The 22,038-nt window shown below is 45.6% G+C and overlaps 1 protein-coding gene across 3 annotated transcripts in view; it reads left to right on the forward strand.

Annotated features, from left to right (window-relative positions):
* The window catches only part of FKBP15 (FKBP prolyl isomerase family member 15), a 371,570-nt gene that overhangs the window by 216,579 nt on the left and 132,953 nt on the right, over positions 1-22,038 (forward strand). The gene's annotated exons all lie outside the window — the stretch shown is intronic.

Below are 22,038 nucleotides of genomic sequence, written 5' to 3' on the forward strand. Positions count from 1 at the left end.
GTGTAAGGGTGGGGTTACATTATCTCAGTTATGGGGAGCGGTGTATGTTAACCAGTTCCTGTTTTTGTTTAATACATTTTCTCTTTCATAAGTCTCACATTTTATATGGATTGTGAGCTATAGAAAAAGTACTCTGAAATAATCTCATAAGCCCCACGCCCTGTACTCCGTCTGTCCCTCCCAATCCTGGCCATAACATTTTACAGGGGGGGGGGTCGAGCTTTTCGGGCTTGATCTAATGACTATTAATATACATATGATCTGTAGCCGAACCACTACACACACATGAAATGAGGCAATGATCTAGGTTGTATCATGGTATATGTAAATAAAAAAGTGTACATGTGCATGTTACACCTATATGACATTCAAAAGGCTTACTATGTAGTAGGGTTTCTCAGTAGCATACATACAGAACAATTGCACCTTAAAACAGTTCGCCATACGCTCAGGGTTATCTTTCATGCAGTCATAAAAACATCCAAATAATATTTTATTAGGATGTCTATGATAAGAGGAGATATATTGAAGTAAAGTGTTTGGAACATGGACAAGAGAGATTCAATTAGCCAACCCTAGTTAACAACTTCAAAGTAGCACAGTAAATCCCCCCCTCCCCCCCTCAGAAAGGAAGCAGTGTGCCTTCTCAGAAGGCTTTTTGTGAATTAAATATATCTATGTATAATCGCAGATGTGGCAATGTTCCAAGTGAGAATACAAACATCAATTCAGTTGATACAGTATTTTGTAAAGGCAAGGCAATCCATTGCTAATCAATAGTTTAAGCATAGATCAGTTATGCAAGTGCTGGTATTTCCAAAGTACTGGGCAAATGTAGTCTGAAGGTCAAAGTTACAGGGGCAAATCATACACCTTTTCTTCCAGCTTGCAAAAAGAAGTGGACTGAGGACAGCTAGACAGTTGTCTAAAAATTACAAACATAAAAAAAACACTCAATTGGACGGAATTAACTTTTTGTTCCCCCCATTCATTTGAAATATAAATAGAGATTCTTGCAAGGTTAGTTTTGGGTGTATGTCGGTACATCTCTGGGGCAGTAACACAAACACCCTCCAATTTAGTAATTCATTTTAAAGAATTGCATAAACAGACAATAGAGATGGAAACATAATCTAGGGAAGCGAAGACTAAGGGGCTAGTATAGAGTTCGGCGATGGAGTAAAGGCATTGAGGGTGACTGAGGACTTTAAGTCTGCCATTCTGCCTTTACTGCCTTTACTCTACCTACCAAATTTAGAATTCACTGCCAGCCCTGCACTGAACTCTGAGGGTTTATGAACTGACATCACAGCGGTTCATACAAAGCCATTTAAAAGTTTGGATTCCATCCACCCTTGTTTTTTTTTTTTTTATGTTTGGTGTAAGTGCTGGTCACCAATGACCAACGCATACACCAAACTTTGAAGAAATGTTTATTGTTCCTAACAAGAGTGGATTTTACTCCATTGGCAAAACCTAGCAGTCTGCTAGACTCTGTTGCCATTGTGAAATAGTGCCTTATCAACCCATCTCTGAATTGGGCCAAATTACTGGGTAGTCGTCATAGGCGTAGATCGTAAATAAAAACATGCATGTTACCACAACAAATCGAAGGGATTCAGTGGCTTATCTAGAGGACGAGTATTATTGAATTCACTTGTATCGAGAGCATAGGCCATCTTATGCAATCTTTTATTGAACTGGTTGAGACAGTCATGTTTATCTCATTGAATGATAGAAAAAGGGAACTAGTAGTGCCAAAGAGTAAAGTGAGGAAATCAGAGTGCAAAAAGTGTCCTTGCTATTCTAAAAAAGGGCCAGGTATATGTACAGACAGGATGTAAATAGTGGTTGAAATTTGCACATTGACTTTTTGTGACCAGTTCGCAATATTGTATTAATAGATTTCATGAGAGTGAGCAAGAGTGATCGAACTAACCCCGCCGGCCTGTCTTACGGGTCCAGGCATTCAGTGTTGGGTCATTAATAGAGTAAGTAATCCTCTCACATGCCGTTTGAATGTCCCTATAGTTGGCTACTTCGGAAAGACAGGGCTCAAAGTACTACTTAATAGTATCAATGGTACTTTTAGTGAACTGGCTTGGTACAATGCCGGTCCATATAAGTTGTGGCTCATTTTGTCTTACTACTACAGATGTTATGTATGACGTTCTAGTCTACGTGCTTACGGTTTTGAAACCGCATTGTAAGGACCAGCGGAATATGATCATTAACAGAGTTAGGTTTGATTCCAAGATTGACCAGATTTAGAATTCCATTTGTTCATAGTATAATATGAACAATAATGGTACTTGCTCCCCTGCTAATAAACCTGTGATAATGACCAGAATTGGTGTTGTCTTCGCCTTCCAAAAGAGATCAATTATATTTTTAAAAAAATGCTATTTAAGGCGTTCCCATACGTTTTATGAGGAAATTGTAAATGTGCCGCACCAAGGGCATCTGTAACACCACACTCTCCCTTGGACGGCAGGGAACACTTAGAAATATTAAAATCGCCAACCCAAAAGAGTGTGTTGGGTATATAAATAGGAATAAATAAAATAATTTTTTTTTTCATTTTAGTCATTACCGCACAAAACGCAGATTCAAAGATGTTGTTATGAAAATCAACAATAAGTAGAGGACAATTATTTTTATCACGACCCTGAGCTCTGATATTGTCTGCTTCAGGGCATTTATGACAAGAAGGCTCAGTGGACATTTAGTATTGGCTGATGGATTCAAGCAAGGGGGGATCTGACCAACCTGAAAATTCTTCTAAACCTGTGACAATAGCAGCAGAGACCAATGGCAAATAGGAGTTTGCGTTAATATGACCAGATAGTCCATGGTGTTTGTGAGTTTTGGGTCAAGGCCAATATCAACCTTGCCACAAAAGGAGCTACTCCGAGAAGTCTTGCCGAGTTAATTTGAGCTTGTAAATCATGGGCTCACCATATAAATAGCACACTAATTGAAACAGTCACTTCATTTTTTTTATCTGGGCATTCTCTTCACCTCCAAATGCTCCTGGTCCAAGCACATTGAAAATATGTTAAAGACATTTGTAGGTTTGCCTCTAATTTAGGATGCAAACTAATTGAGGAGATTGTGTCAATCTATAGAGCCAAATGTGTATCTGCAGCTTTATAGGGGAGTGGGTTATGAGGCTGCGTAGAATCTACCTCTCTACAAACACAGGAGAATATATTTATTTTGCGTTTGCTTGCCACACCTCAATCTACAACAGCCTTTATAGCACATTTGGAACTGGGCTTATACTGGAAACACTATGGAAGATATACTAGCAATTAGGCCCATCCAGTTGCGGCATTCTATTTGGAGAAAAAAGAGACGAAGTTTACAAAAGCTATCATAAGGGATTGCCTGAACGTAGATAACACGCACAGAATCCCGTGGCTGTTGTATATCTCCAGACAGGTTGCCCAGCTGAATGGTTCTCTTATTGAATGAACCTGATTTATAACACTCTACAGTAAAAGGGAATTAAAACTTTTATTACTCAAAAAGACGGTTGATGCCAGATGTGCCCATGATGGTATTAAACCCTCAGTGGTTAGAAAATGAGAGCCTCCAAAGGAACCTAACATTTACTTCTAACACCCAACATCGCTTCGTCTTGACATGATTACGGTTGGCTATAGTTCATGTTTTAGTAACCTTCCCAAGAATGAAACAATGGCGTGGGGCAGCTGATAAATGCCCATGTGATGGAAGATCTATCCAAACAAAAATCATGGTATCCTTCTTTATAGGTTTTACACCGGATTCAACAAATTTCATTTCAAACCCTTGTTTTTAGCTAAAAAAACATTGGGAATCACAACATTGCTTATCTATTGTTATGTTCTCTGGAGGACCCTATCATTTGTTTTAATGTTGCCTCTTTTATATGGAAAGCCATATCCTTTCTGTTCCCTGGAACTGACCCTGATCAAAACACATCCTCCTCCAGGCAACGCTGGCACTTATATGCTCCTGGTACACCTGCAGCTCCAAAGAAGCCTAGGGGACCCTAGACTGGGCTTTGTCCAGCAGCTCATCCTTGATGCTGGTCAGCCCCACTCCTGCTCTTCCAGTTGATGTTCTGGCAGTCTGTTTTCCTCTGCCAAAGGCCTTTCTGGGTGTTCCACCACTAGTGATTGTACTGATTTCAGAACCTCTACAAGATTTAGCAAACTCTGCAAAAACCAATGCAATTTTGGTGAGGTCGAGGCATGCAGCTAAACCTAAATGGAGGAAGAACCCTCTCAAAGACCTTTTCCTCATAGCAAATACTTTGGAAGGCTAGGGGAGCTCTTTGACTTGTATTTGGACCCCATTCAGTTGTCCATCACTGTTTATCACATTGATGATAACACTGAGGAAGGTGGTCATCTCACCCCCACTGAGAAGGCTGCTAGGGCCTTCTGGCCCTGCAAAGCACCATTGTTCTGAATAGCTCCCTGGGTGTGGATCTGGGGTTCCTCTTCTCACTAAGGAAGTTGCTTCATTGAAGTCCTTGGGCTGCTGTTTCCCTTGGGAAGAGAACAAGGCCAACCTCCTCACAAATATTTTGATGCATGCCTTTTCAAGTGTCTAGTATTGCTCTGCTTCAAAGAAGGGTTAATGGACCCCCATTTTGATTGCATGTGGCTTCTGCTCCAGTGGTTAAGTGGTAGGTCGCATGCAGCATTCCCCATGCTGCACTTGGGGATTAAACATTTCTGATGGCTCACTCCTCTCCTGAGAGGTTTGTGATTCATGTGACTTTTTTTCCCCAAGCTGAACCCTGATGCCTTCCCTACTTATCCTACTGAGTCAAAGAAGATTGAGGTCATGGGGAAGAAGGACTTTCTTCAGGAAGAGTTACCCTTCACTCCACAAATACAGCATGCAGTCTGGCCTCTTTTTCCCTATCCTCATGGGAGATGACCTAAATGGTCATCACAAGTCCCATTTCATGGACTGATTTGCACGAGGGACAAGATACTCTGGCTTGGAAACAGTGGATTCAGTGTGTAGTCCATTGGTTTCTCCAACTGTCACTACTCCTGGACCGCTTCAAGCAGGGACGGGCCATGGCCTGATCCTTGGGACAGGCTTCTGGCTACCTCTGTTCCTCCAGCTGTCCTCCTCTTCATCCTTGAGCCCCATCCCCACATACCAGTTTTAATCTCTCCTTGAGGTAGCACATGCCGACTGCGAAGGGATGTGTTTCCATTCACTTATCACACTGTCTATCACAGCCTGCCCATCAGGGTGGACTGTTGGGTCCTGCAAAATGTTGAAGAAAGCTACACCTTTAGCTTCCAGGCCCTGCTCCCTTCAGGACAGCCCCTCCGTTCCCACCTTTTTCTTGTTGTTGCAGTTTTCTATAGTTCAAACGTTACCCAAAGGTAGTGGAGCGCTTTACATGAGCACCAGTTACATTACACAGGATACATTCATTAGTTTTTTTGGTAGGCACAGGGAGATTGTGATTTGCCCAGAATCACAGGATGTTGAGCCGATGCAGAGACTCGAAGCTGGCACCGTAGTTCCAAAGTTGGCAGCTCTGACTACCCATCCCACCTCCCCCCCCCCCATCTACAACCCAGACCCCTTCTCCTCACCCTACTTGCTCCATTTAGTCACCTTGGAACACCAAGCTTAAATTCTGCAGCAGGAAATTCTGGCTCTTTTGAGCAAATGATCAGTGGAGTTGGTTGCAGAGAGTTTGATAGGGGAAGGATATTTTCTTGGTACTCCTGTTAAAAAGAAAAACAGTGGTCTTCCTCCCATTCTGGACCTTTACGTTCTGAACTCATTCCTCTGCAACGAGAAGTATAAAATGCTGTCTCTGGCGCATCTTCTTTTAACTCTAGAGCTGGAGGATTGAATGGTGTCCCTCGACTAGTAGGATTTGTATTTTAATATAATGGTCTTGCAGTCGTAGGAGGTACCTGCGCTTTGTAGTACGTTGCATTTACTATAGACCTTTGGTTCTGTCATTTTGCATCTGCACTTCAAATCTTCATGATGGTGATGTCAGTGGTTGCGCACGTCTTTGCAGGAAGAATCTCATAATTCCTGTACTTCACCAACTGATTACTGTTGGCGTGCTTGTCTCTGCTAGTGTCAGACCACCTTCAGGCCGTGGTATCCCTACTCTTCTACCTGGAGTTTTCCATCAACCTTACCACCTGGCATCTTCAGCCCTCTTTCAGCATCTCCAGTTCATTGGAGCAGAACTTTACACTGTCTTCCTCAAGCCCTTCCTGCCACTCCAGCAATTTGAGTACATTCAGGAAATGATCCTGATATTTTACTAAGGAGATCTTCTTCTGGCCCTTTACCTGCTTGTTGTGTGCATTTAACTTGTTCCTCACACATTCAGCACCAAATGATTGCATTACAGTGATGTCTCCACTTCCAGTGGACTCAACACTGGGGAGTCTTCATTGGAACATCAGGTTTTCTTAGTCAGCTGTGGTCCTGCAGAGTGGAATGGTGATTGATCATATAACATGTTGAAATTCGTATTGCCCTCTGCCAGCGGTGGATACAGTGGTGACCTGTGCTTCTTCCATCAGATGGATGGTCATACCTGTGCTTTGGAGATCAGGTACCTTTTGTCTCTATGGAAGCCGAACTCCTATATACAGCTGGTTCATGTGATCCACCTGGCCCTCAAAGTGCTTACTGCTCTAATATGAACTTACCTTAAAAAAACAAAAGATAAGAGGCGTTTAATTAAGCCAAGTGTTCCTGTTTTGCCAAACACTTCGGCCGGGAGCACAGTTACAGAAGTGAGTCTGTGGCCTGTCTCAAAGTACAAGCAAACTGAGCGCGTTTTTATACAGTTTTTGGGTATCAAAAAAATACTTCCAGCAAACCTGGTCTGTGGAGTCGTAAATAAGGCCTCGACCTTGCGTGAACACAATGTGGGCCAGTGGGTAACGTGTTCAGATGTCCGGCATGAGGGGCGCATGATCACTGCATGTACTGTGTGTCCTATGTCCTGAATGGCCAGGTGTTCCTAACCTCGTGTGGCATCTAACTTTATGATGTTTTGGGAATGCGCTCACCCCTCCGGCCATGTGTGCTTTATTGGGGCCAATCTCCCTGGACCATTGTGGTGTCGCTGTGCTTATCTGGGGATGGTCCTGTTTGCTTTTTGTCTGCCAGCTGCGTGCCACCCTACCTGTGATGTGTCAATCAGTAACAGCAGGCCTATGTCGCAGAGCCTACCTGACCACGTATTTCTGAGTCAGGGTTGATGGAGAGTTCATGATGGGCGAATTTGTTAATAGTGATGTGATTTGATTCGTATTGCGAGTTGATCATTATAAACATTGATATCAATGTTATCAATATTAACCTGTTCTTGCCCTTCATCGACGGTCAGTCATTTCAGGTCATAATGGTAAACCAACAAGCAGGATGACTGGATTCACGTCCTCTGTGCCTAAAGACATTCAGGTGATGGCCTTGAGCGCAGGCTCACAATGACTGGCTGGTCGTGATTGATGGACCATCTGGCAGGCTCCCTGATAGTGTTGGCCAAAAAGTTCAGTTGGCGCTATCTTGATGACGACGAGCGACGACTTCACTCGGAGGTCGCTCACTCCCTTCTTCACCTTCTGGGGCACCCCACTGGCAGACTTGTTTGCAACTAATGAGAAAGCACACTGCCAGCTGTTCTGTAACTTATTATTTCCACTACAAATAGCTTTTCATCTGAAGTGAGACTTCTATCTCTGCAACGTGCTTTCTTAAATTTCTTTTGGTTCTGAGAACGCTGAATCAGGACCATACAGAGATTATCTTAATCACACCGAGCTGTCCACTGATGATGTGATACCTGGATCTGCTAACTTTGTCCCTGTGCCATCCTCTTTCTCTTCCGATCATGGTGACCCCTTTCATTGTAGGGGGGGTCAGTTTCTGTATCCAAACCTTCCAGAGCCTTTACATTAATTCCTGGAGATTGAGAATGGCAAAGGGAGCAGAAATTGTGGAAATCATTTTGTCAGATCGACATTCATCCACCAAGTCTGTCTATTTGGGTTGATAGTCTTGTTTCTTTGCCTGTTGCTGCTTTAAAGGTACATTTACCAGATAGATTTTACTTTGCGTTGTCATTACCAAAAATACATGGACAGCCTGGTACCAGCTCCCTCTTCTAAAGAAAGTCCAACCGTTTATTCCAGGAAGTGGCTTCAGAACTGCTGTTCAAGTCCTTGTACTTTCTCACCTAGATGGTGGTAATGCCCTGCTCTTTGCCCTCCCAGACTCCACACTGGCACCCCTTCAGGCCATCCTAAATGTCTCAGCATATTTCATTCGGGGCCATAAGAAATCTGATCACATTACCCCCATCCTGATAGAATTCTTCAAAACCAGTCAAATAATTTACAAAGCCATCATGACCAGCTCCCCTACTTATCTTGTGGACAGGCTCACCATATCCGGATGCTCTCGGCACACCATCAGACTAAAGACTAAGGCCCTGATTACGAGTTTAGATATAATTTATCGGGGAGGAGCCAAGATGGCCGACGGGTCGGACGCCTGAGCTCCCGGCTCCGTGGACCGTCCGGCTTCTTTTGTTAATCCTGATTAATCCTCCTGACCTGCGCCGCCCAGCCGCCGCGGATTACCGGCATTGAAGTGACTGGCGTTCTCCTGACACCTTTATCGGCGGGTTTGGTGGCTGACTCGGTGCCTACTACGACCTCCGGCGCTCCCACGGGTCCCTGCGTAGATGGCCGCCGCTGGACGCCGAGGGATGTGGACGGGTTGCTGAGCTGGAATACTGCGGGTGATCGCGGGGGAGGAAATGCTGGCCGTGCGACTGGAGTCAGACCCTTACGTCCGGGTCGGACTCCCCCGAGCGCCGGCAGTGGTGTGGACGACGTCGGAGCCCCCTAATGCGAGCTCTCCTCCGCCACCCTGAAGACAAGCGAGCGGACTCCATTTTGTAGCGTCTTCCTGCGGCGAACGGCCGGTTCTCGCGGTGGCCGTGGGGCGCTCTCGCCCGGTGCAGCTCCCGAGTGGAGCACGACGCTTTTCCGGTGTCTACATCCTCGGATCATAGTCAATTTTGTCCCGTCACTAATTGCCCGCAGTGGAGATAACAATGGCGTCTGCTCTTCTTGCTGAGACGCTGGCTGACCCTGGACTCGCAGTGTCTGCGCGCCCATGTGCCCCGGAGCTGCTTGCCGCATTGGAGGAACAGCGGGATAGTGCGGACCGATGCTTGGTACAGAGGGACCCGACCTGTGGGGATGTATTGGCCGCCCTTGTGGCGTTAAAAGTGGCAATGCAGAGTACTTGCCGGGCGCTGACCCGGAGAATCGATGAGGCACTGGTTGCAACGGGACGTTCCCGGCTGGAGGATCCCCCGCCGCCCCTGGTTGCTCCTGGAGGTGAAACAATGTCGCAGAGTGGGGGGCTGGTGGTGCGGAGTCCTCCTGGCTACAATGTAACGCGTCAACCCATCGACACGGATACAGTTGCAGGGACACCCTTCACTTTGAACGTTGTGACTCTGCCTACGAACTATCTGCTGAGACCTAGCCTTTCGCTTCCCTTGCCAGATGTTACCCTGAAAGCACCTATCGCTCGAGCCTCTGTGGCATGTTACTGCTGCGTTTGGGACCCTGTGGTACGATACGTCTTCATTGTCCCCTTTCCTCGAGAGCGGCCATCTTGTCTCTTTGTCCTGGCGGAAGGTGACTCGCAGCAATGGACGGGCCTGAATCATATCTGCCGGTCCGGACAGGGGTGATGGCATGCCGGTTGTCGCTTTGGTTGGATCGGCATACGGGGCCCTGGACTGATACACGTTTTGTAATTTTGGATGAGTAGTCTTTAATGACCAGTTTTTGTTACATGTCGCTGCGATTTCGCCTCCTGTTTCCTTCTTCTGCCGGGGGGAGGACTTGTGAAGTGCTGAAGTGCTGGGTGTTATTGAATCGGGACCACCGGGTTTACGTGGGTCTTTTGATACTGTTCTGTACATGGCGCAGGATGTATGAGCGGCGCGTGAGCCCGGGAGTTCGGCAGTGTGGTGGGCTCCTCCCCGCTTTATGGTCTTTTTTCCTTTCTTCCTTCCTTAATTCTATATTTCGGGTTCCTATGGGGCGACAGACACGTAGCTAGGGGGGGGGTAGGCCATAGCCTCGGCATGCGTGTAGGGTGGGGGGTCTTCTTCGATACGTTTTTTGTTACTATGGGCCTTCTTTTTCTTTCTTCTGTCCTTTTCCTACGTCTTTTTCTAGGGTCAGTGGGGGGGAATGGTGTTAGGAGGGTAGCGGCTGGGAGGCACATTTCGCTGCGTATCTATATCCTGGTATTATAGTTTTGTGCCGCCATTTTAGATATGTTCACTGTTAGTTGACTCTCCTGTTGGATGTTACCCATTTATTGTATGTTCGTCTGTTCTGTGCACTGATCCGTTCTACCTCTGTATCTCCTTAACTTTAAAACTTTTTAAAATTAACCTTACTGTCTCCTGCCACTCAGTGCACGTGGTTTTTGCAACATAGGTCGTATGCTTTTAGGTGCTGCCGTGCCACTGAGTGGACGCGTACTTTGCTATCAAGCATCAGAAGTGTCGAGGCCGGCCGGATGGTTGTAGGCCCGTATTTGTCTTGTACACAGTGCTAAATAAAGGTTTTAAAAAAAAAAAAAAAAAAAAAAAAGATATAATTTATCGCACATGATAAATAATGATACCAGGGGGTACATTATTTATTGTGTGCAATAAATAACACCTGTCGTGGGTTTGTGGGGAATAACGTGGATTTTGGTGTTTAACGCGCCAAAATCTGCATGGTACAGTAAATACCCTACAATTTTCCCTGTTCAATTTTGACAGGTTTAACCTGTTAGAATTTAATGACAGCTGATGTATTTAACGCTTCCGATAATTATCAGATGCTTTAAATACAGCCAAACTGGTAATTCTGACCCGTGCGTAAACAGGGGTTTATGCACAGGACTGAATTTACCGTCCCACTCATAATCCGGGCCTAACACGTGTAATAATAAAAAAATAAGGCAGCAGGCTTTTCTCCATCTGTGCACCCAGGATCTGGAACAACATGCCCGTATGCTGTTCCACTTAAGGGAAGAGTTGCACATGCACCATTTTAAAGAATACTACATCACAATTCAGTAACAATCCATTAACGAATAACCTCTTCTATCACTCGTTGACTTATGTTTGCCTTTGACCTTGCACAGCTCTCTGCTGCCTTTTTGGCTGGGTTCACGCGATACAAATGTCACATACATTGCATGTAGAGATGTTAAGCGTGTGCTAATTACCAGCTCCAAAACATCACCTCTACTATATTTCACAAGAAAGTGACCACCTTGGGCTTTAAACGTAACAGACCCAAGGGGACATTTGCAGAGAGGCTACGCAGATTTCTGTCCATACATTTACAAATATTATGTTCTGTAATATTCTGTGAATAATTTTAGAGAGGTTCTTGTGGGTCACACACAATTTCTATACCCTTCTTTCAGTTCATGCCCCTCACTTCTTTTGTAAAGGTGTGGGTACTGCTCTGTAGGGTATACAAACATGTGAATGTATTTTAGATCCAGGCTGGATTTTCCCTGTAACCGGTGATTTGGAGATTGCTTTGTTGTAGATTCACATTGGCCCTTCCACCTACACTGGCATCGCAGGTAGAGAGCAACGCGTAGCAAATGTTCATAATTCATGTAGCCCAGAATCATAGTTTGCAGGGGTGGCTGGGGGGAGACTAATCTGACTCTCAACATTGCAGACTGCTCTTACTCTGGCACTGTCTTTTTAATGTGTATTATACAAAGATCAGAATTGGAAGGGATCTCATGTAAGAAACAGTTACATTCATAGTGTTTGCAGCACTCTTAATGATTTCTGTAATATTCAAAATGAATACCCACTAATACCTCGCATTCTGGCTGGAAATGTGTGGTGGCTGACACTTTAAGAATTTGAATGGTGTTCAAAAGTGGAAGGATATGCAGCCAGCTAGGCAATTGAGCACACATGCACGCTAGTGGCCCTGCTCAGCACTTGTTCTTGGAGCGTTTTGGAGGTTTTACTTTGTGACTTTGTGGCAGTGGGTCCCAGTCTGCATTCTAAATGTGACAATACCAAAGTATTTTGTTGTAATTATACAAAATAGTTTTGCCCATTATGTGAAAAAGGAAGGAAACAGTTGGCATTACTTCTTTTCAGAGGTGTCTAAACTAGTTCAGTGGTCATGGACCTTTGGTCGTGTGCGCAACTCCCTCCGCTCCTGCTGCCTAGCTCCTCGTATCAGAGTCTTCGTTCCGAGTCCCCGCACTTGCCAGTTAGATCCGCTGTCTGGAGGTCCTACTGGTTGGTCTTTTACCTTCATTTAATTTGGGGCATTTTATTTCTAACTTATCCTTAGTTGGGTAAATTTAGTTTGGTTTAAACTTGCTGCTAGGCCCTTTAGTTTGTGGATTATAGTACCCCGCTTGATTGCCCTGCCCATTCTCGCCGTTTTTCTCCTGCTCCCATTGCTGCTTGCGATCCCCACAATCCCACCACCCTGACAGCCCCTGCAGCCTCCTAAGACTACCTATGAAGGCCACTGCCTGGCTCCGGTGAGTAGCCTCTGACCTTTGGTTGTGTGCGCTGCTCCCCTGCTGCCTAACTCCTCGTATCAGAGATTGCATTCCAAGTCCCCACAGCTGCCATTTCGGTCCCCCTGTCCGGAGGTCCGACTGGTTGGTCTTTTAAATTAATTTAATTTTGGTGCTACTTGGCCCTTTAGTTCATGTGTTTTGTGTGTTATAGTTCCCCTCTTGTTTGCCCCACCCGTTCCTGCCATTTTTCTCCTCCTCCAATCGCTGTTCACGATCCCCCCCCGTCCCGCCTCCCTGACAACCCCTCCCACGGCTACTTATGGAGGCCGCTGTGCGGCCACACCAAAGACAAGCCCGTCGGCACCTGGACCATGCCCAGCACTAGGACCCCTGGCCTTCCTGCCACCTGCCGATACACCGCCAAAGAGCTCCTGGACCTAGACGCTGGATACCGAAACAACAGCTGCTTCACTTCCTCTCCACGATCTACCAAAGGACCCTTCACCTGCCACCACTGCCGCTTCTCCTGCAACACAGCCCATGATGGATCCCGCGCTGCTCCCGCCCAAAAGACCACAAAAAACCCGGAACCGCTCCAAGGCATCCTTCTCAACACCCAATCCCTCTGCAAAAACGTCACGTAACTCTGGGACACCATCAGCGCCCTCTTCACTGACATTGCCTTAATCATCGACCCCCGATATTGCCACCTTCACTCCTGATGGTTACAAGATGATACCCCGAGAACGCACCCACAAACAAGGCGGGGGCATCATCTTCAAGGAAACCATCCGATGCACCACCACCAGCGACGACCCCACACCGCTCATCGAACAACTCAACTTCCAACTACAGACCGACGCAAAGACCACAATAAGAGACCCTGGCCAACTTTCTGCAATGCCATCTCAAACTTTCATCGCTCCCCTAGCCATCGACTCCCACGACTACATCCTACTCGGCGATCTCAATTTCCACATTGACAACCCCAACAACGCCAACTCCATCACCCTCCTGGAGAGCCTAATAACGATGACTGCACCCAAATGATCACCAAATCCTCGCACTAGGGCAGACACGCATTCAACCCCATTTTTACCTCCAGTGACAGAATCAAATTTAGCTACGTCACAGAAATCACCGGGACCAACCACACCATTGTTCACTTCACCATCCCCAACACCCAGCACACCATCACCACCGCAGCTGGAGCAAAGTAACCGAAACCCATTGAACACAGGCCCTCAGTACCACCCAACCCGAAGCCTCAGCAGACCTTGACCATGCCGCCCAGAACATCTCCGCCTGGATCGGCAAATGCGCTGACCGTTTCCCTGTGGCAACCAATAAAAGCCAACAAAACCTCAAAATAAGTCAGCTAGCACACCCCAGAGCTCAGAACCACCAAGCGTAACTGCTCCCGACTTGAGAAATGCTGGTGTGCTAAGAACCCCACCAACAAAACCGCTCACAAAGCAGCCCTCAGCAACTACCACCTGCGCATCAAGGAAGCTAAGAAAGCAGCCGTCACTACCCGCAGCGACACCATGGCTAACCACTTGAAGGAGTCCTCCAAAATAGTCAAGGAAGTCTCCAACCCGATAGCCACAGAGAACACCATCCACCGCTCCCAAGAACTCTGCGACACCCTCTCGGACTACTTCCACAGTAAAATTGACACCATCTACAATAATTCTGACCTCCAACCCACCGCCCTCCACCTTAACAACCTCAACCAACCAGCCAACACCAGCCGAACGATCACCACCTGGTCTTCGCTCACCTCTCAGACTACAACAGGCCATTACGTCTTCCACCCACTCCGGGGTGCCCACCGACCCCTGCCCCCACCACCTCTTTAACCTCCGAACCAACCCAATCGTCATGGAACTCACCAGCACCCTCAACAACTCCATATCCACATCAACCTTCCCAGGCAGATGGAAAGACGCAGATGTCAGACCCTCCTAAAGAAACCCTCTACCAACCCCACTGATCTAAAAATTATCTACTAATATCCCTGCTCCCCAACCCGGCCAAAGTACTCGAGAAAGCCATCAAACAGCTCACCGCTGCCACTGAGGACATCACAAACTCTCTTCAACCGCAGAGAAACTGTTGCCCTGATCCTCTTCGACCTCTGCTGCGTTCGACACCATCTCCCACCACACTCTCATTAACAGACTCTACAACATCGGCATACAACAAAATGCCCAGAGGTGGATTGCCTCTTTCCGAGCAGGACACACACAGAGCATCTGGCTTCCTCTCTTCACCTCCACACACGAGGACATCATATGTGGTGTACCCCAAGGATCATACCTCGGCCCCACTCTGTTCAACATCTACATGACACCAATCCCCCGCCCCCCATCGCAGACGTTGTCCGATCCCACGGCCTCAACATAATATCCTACGCATATGACACCCAACTATGTCTCTCGCTCGCCGAGGATCCCTACAACTTCAAAACCAACTTCTGCAATGCCATGAGCAACGTAGCAAACCGAGACAACTGCCTCAAACTCAACTTCGACAAGACAGAAATACTCATCTTCAGGAAGAACACTTCAGCCTGGGCCCACAGCTGGTGGCCAACAGAACTCTGACTAACACCCGCATCAACAGACCACGCACGCAACCTTGGCACAATCCTCGACAGCCAACTGACCATGAAACAACAAGTCAACGCAGTAGCCTCCTCTTGCTTCCACACCCTTTGCATGCTCTGTAGAATCTTCGGATGGATCCCTGTCAACACCAGAAAGGCAGTCATTCAGTCTCTCATCACCAGCCGCCTCGACTACGTCAACGCTCTCTATGCCAACATCTCCATCCAGCTCCTCAGAAGACTTCAGACCATACAGAGTGCTGCACCCAGATTTATCCTGGAAATCCCCAAATGGACTTACATCACCCCTCACCTCAGAAACCTCCACTGGCTCCCCATCTAGTAGAGATGCCAGTTCAAGATCCTCAGAAACGCCTATAGAGCTTTACATGATGAATGACCATCCTACATCAACCATTGATTGAACATCCCTCAGCCCTCTAGACACCTGCATTCCTGCTCACTTGTCCTCGTACACCCCCCGCATCCATCACAGTGGGGCCTGCTCCTTCTCCTACATTGCAAGACCTGGAACAACCTGCCCCTCCCCCTCCGAACAGAACCTTCCCTGGCAGACTTCAGGAAGAAACTCCAGACCTGGCTTTTCCATGGAAACATGGCCCGCTCAGTGCCCAGATACCCCTAGAGGTGACAGTGCTGCGCTCTACAAATGCTGATTGATTTGTTGATTTATTTGACAAGCATAGGTTACAACGGTGGTTGTTTAGGAACTTGTTCCTTTGGCTCCCCTCTTTGATCCCAGAAACTGAACAACAAGCATACCCTAACCCTTTAAAACTGAACGCTTAATGCAAAGTGATGAGCCCAAGGCTTTTAAGAGCGGGAGTTTGGGGGCAGACAGCCAGACTTTCAACAAGCACAATAATTACTGTCTAGCCCAGTGCTTCTTTTTGTGAAAAAAGAGAAGTACTTTAGTACACTTTAAAATGCAATACTACACACAAACAATGAAGGGATGTGCTGTGGGAATTTCTACACATAAGCATGTTTAACAAAAACAAAAATGCAGGATTACTATGGAATTTGCAAGGAGCATCCCAAGTTTTGTCCTCCATAGGTCAGTCATTACAAATGTCCTAGCATACTCTTTAAAGTTGTGGCATTTCCCTATCCACTTCACAAGGCACTAATTAGAGTTCAACACCAAAGGGGATGATGGACGGAGTGTTAAACATTGCAAACACTCACCCCCAGTCGACTGATCTGGGTTTAATCCATCATCATTCTTTACCTCACTCCGCCACCCCAGTTCAGACATGGCCATATGCAAATCAGTCTGACCCTGTGCCTCATGGAAACAGTCCAGTCCGAACTGCCAAGCCATGTTTTCCCTGGACTGGAAACAAGCATCCTGGGACCGGTTTCTGGCTAATCAGCCGTCATCAGCCAGGCTAGCTTGAATCCAGTGGCAAAGTGAGCAAGGGACCCACGTCTGGGCATACCCTGCCAACTTAGGGCAAACAAAGCAAAACCAAAGGGGACGATGGACGGAGTGTTGAACAATGCAAGCACTCACCCCCAGTCAACTGATCTGGGTTTAATTAGAGTTCATCAATTTTGGCTTTACCTTGGTATAGATGTTCGGATGTGATGAGAGTTTATCCAGGGTTATTAAGCTAGAAGCAGACCGTGCCCTCCCTCTTCCTCGATTCCAAAATCACGCTTGTGTGCCGCTCGCAAGGCCATCTTCGATCAACCCAGAGATTCTGCTGTGAGCTCGAAAATTGAGTGGGGATTCTGTCAGTCAGCAGAGTCAGCACCAGTTACTTTGGCTCTCGGCTGTGTCATCCTAAAGAAGAATTGGAGCAGTTGCTTGTAGCTGTTGCTGTTTTAGGCCACGTTTGCTCAGAACTATAGTTTTCTCAGGTCACAGTCGCTCGTAGTTGTAGGTACTTCAGGTCCCACTCACTCGTTGCTGCAGAACACTCGGGCAGAACATCACAACAACAGACACACCTCTTGCAGGATGAACTGGTGACTTGAGGTTAGGAGGGGAATGCTGGGAAACTCACTCCAAACTTTAGCTACAGTCCCTACAGCAGTCTGTGATTTTGAGGGAGACTAGCTGTACAAAACACCAGCTCTGGATCATAGGGTTTCTTTATGTACTTTGCAAAGTATACCCTCTATAGGTCAGCAAAGGATCTAGTACCCCCTGGGAAAGTTTGGATCCTGCTTTTCTAGTCCTTTCTAGACTGGGTATGTGGATCTTACTATCAAAGGCCTGGAACTGGATGAAGGCCTTAACATGGCCACCAACAGCCCCCGGAATAGCACTCTAGGAATGACAATGTGGCAGGCCCTGTCTGAAAGACTTCCTCTATACCTAAAAAGTATCTGCTGACTTGCATCACCAAGCCCACTATCATCCATAATGCCATTGTTTGGAAAGAGATAAACTGCAGGCCCCCACTAAATGGTCACAGCTGCATTTCTAAAGCATCAGAGTCTCCTTTCTCCCACACTTGGTGTCCAAGACTGTTGCCTCCATCCTAGGAATGCCAGCAGTACTCTTCATTGTTTGGGGCGTCCAGGATTGACCCTGCTGATCTTCATAACCAGGTAAAAGGCCTGTCTGCGACAGTCAGCTTGTAAACATATAGTACACTGTCGCCACCCTTCAGTGTATAAATCCCAGGGCACAGACGGTCTTGTGTCAAGTTGAGTCGTAGTATGCCCCACCAGCCAACGAGCCAGGCTTGTTGGTCTCATATCTTGCAAGATCTCCTGCGCCACAACCTGCATGCATAATTGTTGTTTATACTAGTCCAAAAGAAAAAAAATGTCAGGATACCTGATATTATGCTGCTGGTTACTTATGGCAGGGGTTACACTGGTTGCATATGCAGCTGGCTTACTCATGACGGGGTTTACACAGGTTACACATCTGTGTAGTTATAGAGGGAACATTCCCATACTAACAAGAAGGATAACCTTGTGGTAGATGCAGCTAATGTCTGTTTCTCAACTGATTCCAAGGTGGTATCTTTTGCGGTGCCTACATTTTGTTTTTTAACTTGGACATCCTAATGCCGATTTAAAAAACCGAAACATGTAGTGCACATGGATGAATATATGGCGGAGAATCTGATCATAAGTTTGAAAATGTATCATATATAGTGCAAATAACATAGAGATATTAAGAACATTCCAAATACGTATCATAGTAATCTACTGCCTAAACCTAACCTATGTAACGGTGATTCCTGCTGATTGGGAACTCTATTGTATATGTATGAGTTGTTGCCTGGATCGTTTGATTTCGAACAATGGTTGAGGAGTTGATGTTTAGGATGTTTGAGGTTATGAGTTTCCACATTTTCAGTAGTTAGTGTGATTTTAGTGGCAATGATCGGAGCTAGGTTTGAATGTAATGCTGCCAGTCTCTCTATGAAGGCTTATGGTAGAACAGATTGTTGTATATTTAAAGTGCAGCACCTGGTTTTGATTGTCTGAGTATGCCTCACTCTTTAGAACTGACGAATATTTGTAACTTGGGGTCAGCATGGAATTGCACAATTGTTTTAATTATGCTTTATATTTTAAATAAACTGCATGCTGTAATAGAAAATGAAAAGGGTTTTAAAATCCTTCTGTACTCGCGTCTTGTCCTTCCTGTAACCCTAGAGGAGGAACTAGGAGACTCCTAAGAAATCAACCCCGTATTTATCCAGTTCCCATATTCTACTCAATCTTCCCTTTATTTATTCCCTTTCTCTCTGAATGTCATAAGCTGTACAAGGTCTTTGCTTCCTCTGAAACCTAACGGAGTCTATCAGCTTACTCTTCACCCTCCAATAATTCTGCTTATCCATTGCTGGTTAGAAATTACATCAGGTTTTCCTCAAAGGTCTGATATAGCATGGGCTCCTCACATTTTGTGGCTTTGGTTCCTAAGGTCTCTTCATCATATTCCCTCTTTTAACGTTTGCCACTCCCCTTCTGGGAGTTCACTACGGTGCTAGGAGATGGTTTGTCCAATTCTAGAGCATTATAAAGTTGTACTCCTTTTGGGGTTTCATATCTTTGTTAAAAGAAACCAGCAGGTGAGTTTGACATCTCTTTTTGCAGACCCTTATCCCATCCCTTAAAAAATGTCTGTTGGGTGAAAAGGGACTCACCTACTTTGACATTGTACTGAACAGAAGACAAGAAAACAGCTGCATATTGCAAGATGTGAATGTGTCATCTCAGCATTGTACTGGCATGCGTTGTGACTCATTTTAACTAGTATTATATAAGTAAGATGTCTATTGAGCTGCACATTCATAGAGCTGGTGTATGAAGAAGACAATGTTGAAAAAACCCATAAACGATACTTTAAGCAATGTAAGTTACATAAAAAGGTGCATTGTCATGATTGGTAGATGGTTGAACCATGAAGTATCAAACTAGATTGTATAAAAACCTGCATGCTGCCTAGTGGAAATGATGCGAATGACTTAAGTAGACTGAGGCCTTCACGACTGAATGATTGGTTAATCTGCCAAACTGCCATTTGGTCTCTTGACAAAGTTCTTTTGTGCTTTGGAATTTGGTGATATGACGCCGCTTGTGACTTCTTACTATCTTTGCTCATTAGCAGTGAGTCTGCTGGTCAGCTTACCTCCTCTCAGCCTGTCCTATTACTCCTTTCTTTTCCCAGCATGCACTTGCAGTGGATCTGGGCTGGGGCCAGGTGAGGCATCCATCTTTTCTAGGTTCTTATTTGTTTCTTTCTGTGTCCCTACAAAGTACACCTCTGAACTGCCCAGCCCCTGACCCCACAAACCTTGTCTATGTAACAGAAACCTAGAAATGTAATAAATTGAGTACTTCATGTAATGCGGGATCAGCTATGATTCCTTCAGCGTAGCTCCTAAGAATGTATGAAAGAGTGTGGCATTTTTCCAGTTCTTTTAACACAGAGGTCATCAGTGCCCAAAGTGTAAATGGTGTATCTGAAGGAGTGAATGATACTGTCCACCCACTATCGGAGAAATGTGTTCTTGGAGATGTTCAAGCAATGCATTTATGTGGGAATGATTAGAGTATACATGGGACATACGAAAGGGGAAGAAGAGTGCATATAACCATGGTTATTAAAGGGTGAGAGTGTGCATTTATGGGACTTGGTAGATTAATCATTCAATTCACACGGAGCTTTGTATTCGCAGGAAATAGTGGATCATTGCGTCCAGGGCAGATGTTTGAGCAATAGGTTATTTCGAGAAAGTGCTGATGTTATTCAATGAGGTCAGCTGGGAGCAATGAATTCATGGATTATAGTGGAGTAATGAATTAATGTGAGGTGGTGTATTCAAGGAATGTGTTTAAATAAAAATGTGGCTGAAAATTTAGAACAAAGCAAGAAGTCTATAGTAGATCTATGCATTCCAGTGAAAAATGGAGCATTGTAGCCTTACGAAGGCTGCATATTCAAGGTAAAGGGCTTGCAGATTTGGTCTGGATGCACACTGTCATAATGGTAGAGAAGTTCAGTCTGGAAAGAGAATGGAATAATGCATTCAGGAAAGTTGTAGTCATAAAGGAAGGTAGATCAATACAATCTAGGATCCAGTTACCTCAACTGAGATCAGGAGTTTTCTCAAACGCACCAAAGCTGTCATTCAGCCAATAAACATCCAGTGTCCTCCTTATACCTGAAGACCTTTCTGAAAGTAAGTTGTTTAGGCATTGTACTATAGGCCATGCACAACACAGAGAGAATGAAGGAGTCTTGTGGACGGAATGGTAAGTTCCTAAAAGAGTAGCATTGAAAAGGATGAGATGATAGCATATTGTGACTAACTGGACTTGGGCATCTAGTAACCAAGTAGAGGGAAGGGAAGGAGGCAGGAAAGAGGAGGAGGGAACACTAGAAGCAAGCTGGTAGAAGTCTGGACTTAAGGTAGACAGCGAGAGGACTCAGCAAGACAGAGGTAGAGATCATGTTACACTGTTCAAGACATACCAGGGCGGATGAGGAAGCTGACCAACAATCTATCTGCTTACATACATTGGTACATAAAATGATTTCTAAATTATCCTTTTGCACGTGTACCTTTCTAAAGAGTAGAGGTTTCTTCTAAGGGTAGGTCACAGCCAAATCACCATCCATTCAGTGTTGCACAAACAACCTCTTCTATTCCAGCTAGTGAAGTTGTTCCAGTCTTGTAAGGCTGTGTGGTCTTTGTGCTCCAAAGTCCTTGCAGGAGCCTTCCCCTTCACTTGCCTACCAGCATTTAAAGATCAAGCATCTCAGAAGGAAGAACCAACTTGTTCCCTAGACTCAGCAGAAGTCAATATGCCACAGGGCATTCCCCAGAGGCACACTACCCTTCATGGTACCATCTCAGGAGCCCAATCCACTCTGCACATTCGAGGGTTGAATGGGTTTTCTCCACTACCGTCACTGTACCCCATTTACTAAAGATGATTGTTCCTCCTTTTGATCCTATTGGTGGTGAAGAATGCCTATGCTCAACAGCAGCCCCCGTCCATTCCACCTGTGCACCATTTGGCAGATTGAGGACCTCTGCAAAAAAAAGAATGGCCCTCCTTTTGGGGGCCTTTCCCACCCTCAAAAATGCCACTCCCTATGTTTTTTGTAAAGAAAAGGAATGGAGGACTCTTCCCCATTTTGGATCTCCACAGTCTAAATTTGTTCCTCCCACTTCAGTGGCTCAAAATGGTAACTTTTGCTCAGGTAAAGGTATGATCACATTGTCATTATGGTGACTGTTTTATTGTTAATCTTTGTGCTCTTTCGCTTTATAAACCGCCCTCCTGCCAATCTCTCCTCCATTGACAAACAA

Source organism: Triturus cristatus, chromosome 1_2 (genome assembly GCF_964204655.1).
Source record: "Triturus cristatus chromosome 1_2, aTriCri1.1, whole genome shotgun sequence".
In the NCBI taxonomy this organism is placed as follows: Eukaryota; Metazoa; Chordata; class Amphibia; order Caudata; family Salamandridae; genus Triturus; species Triturus cristatus.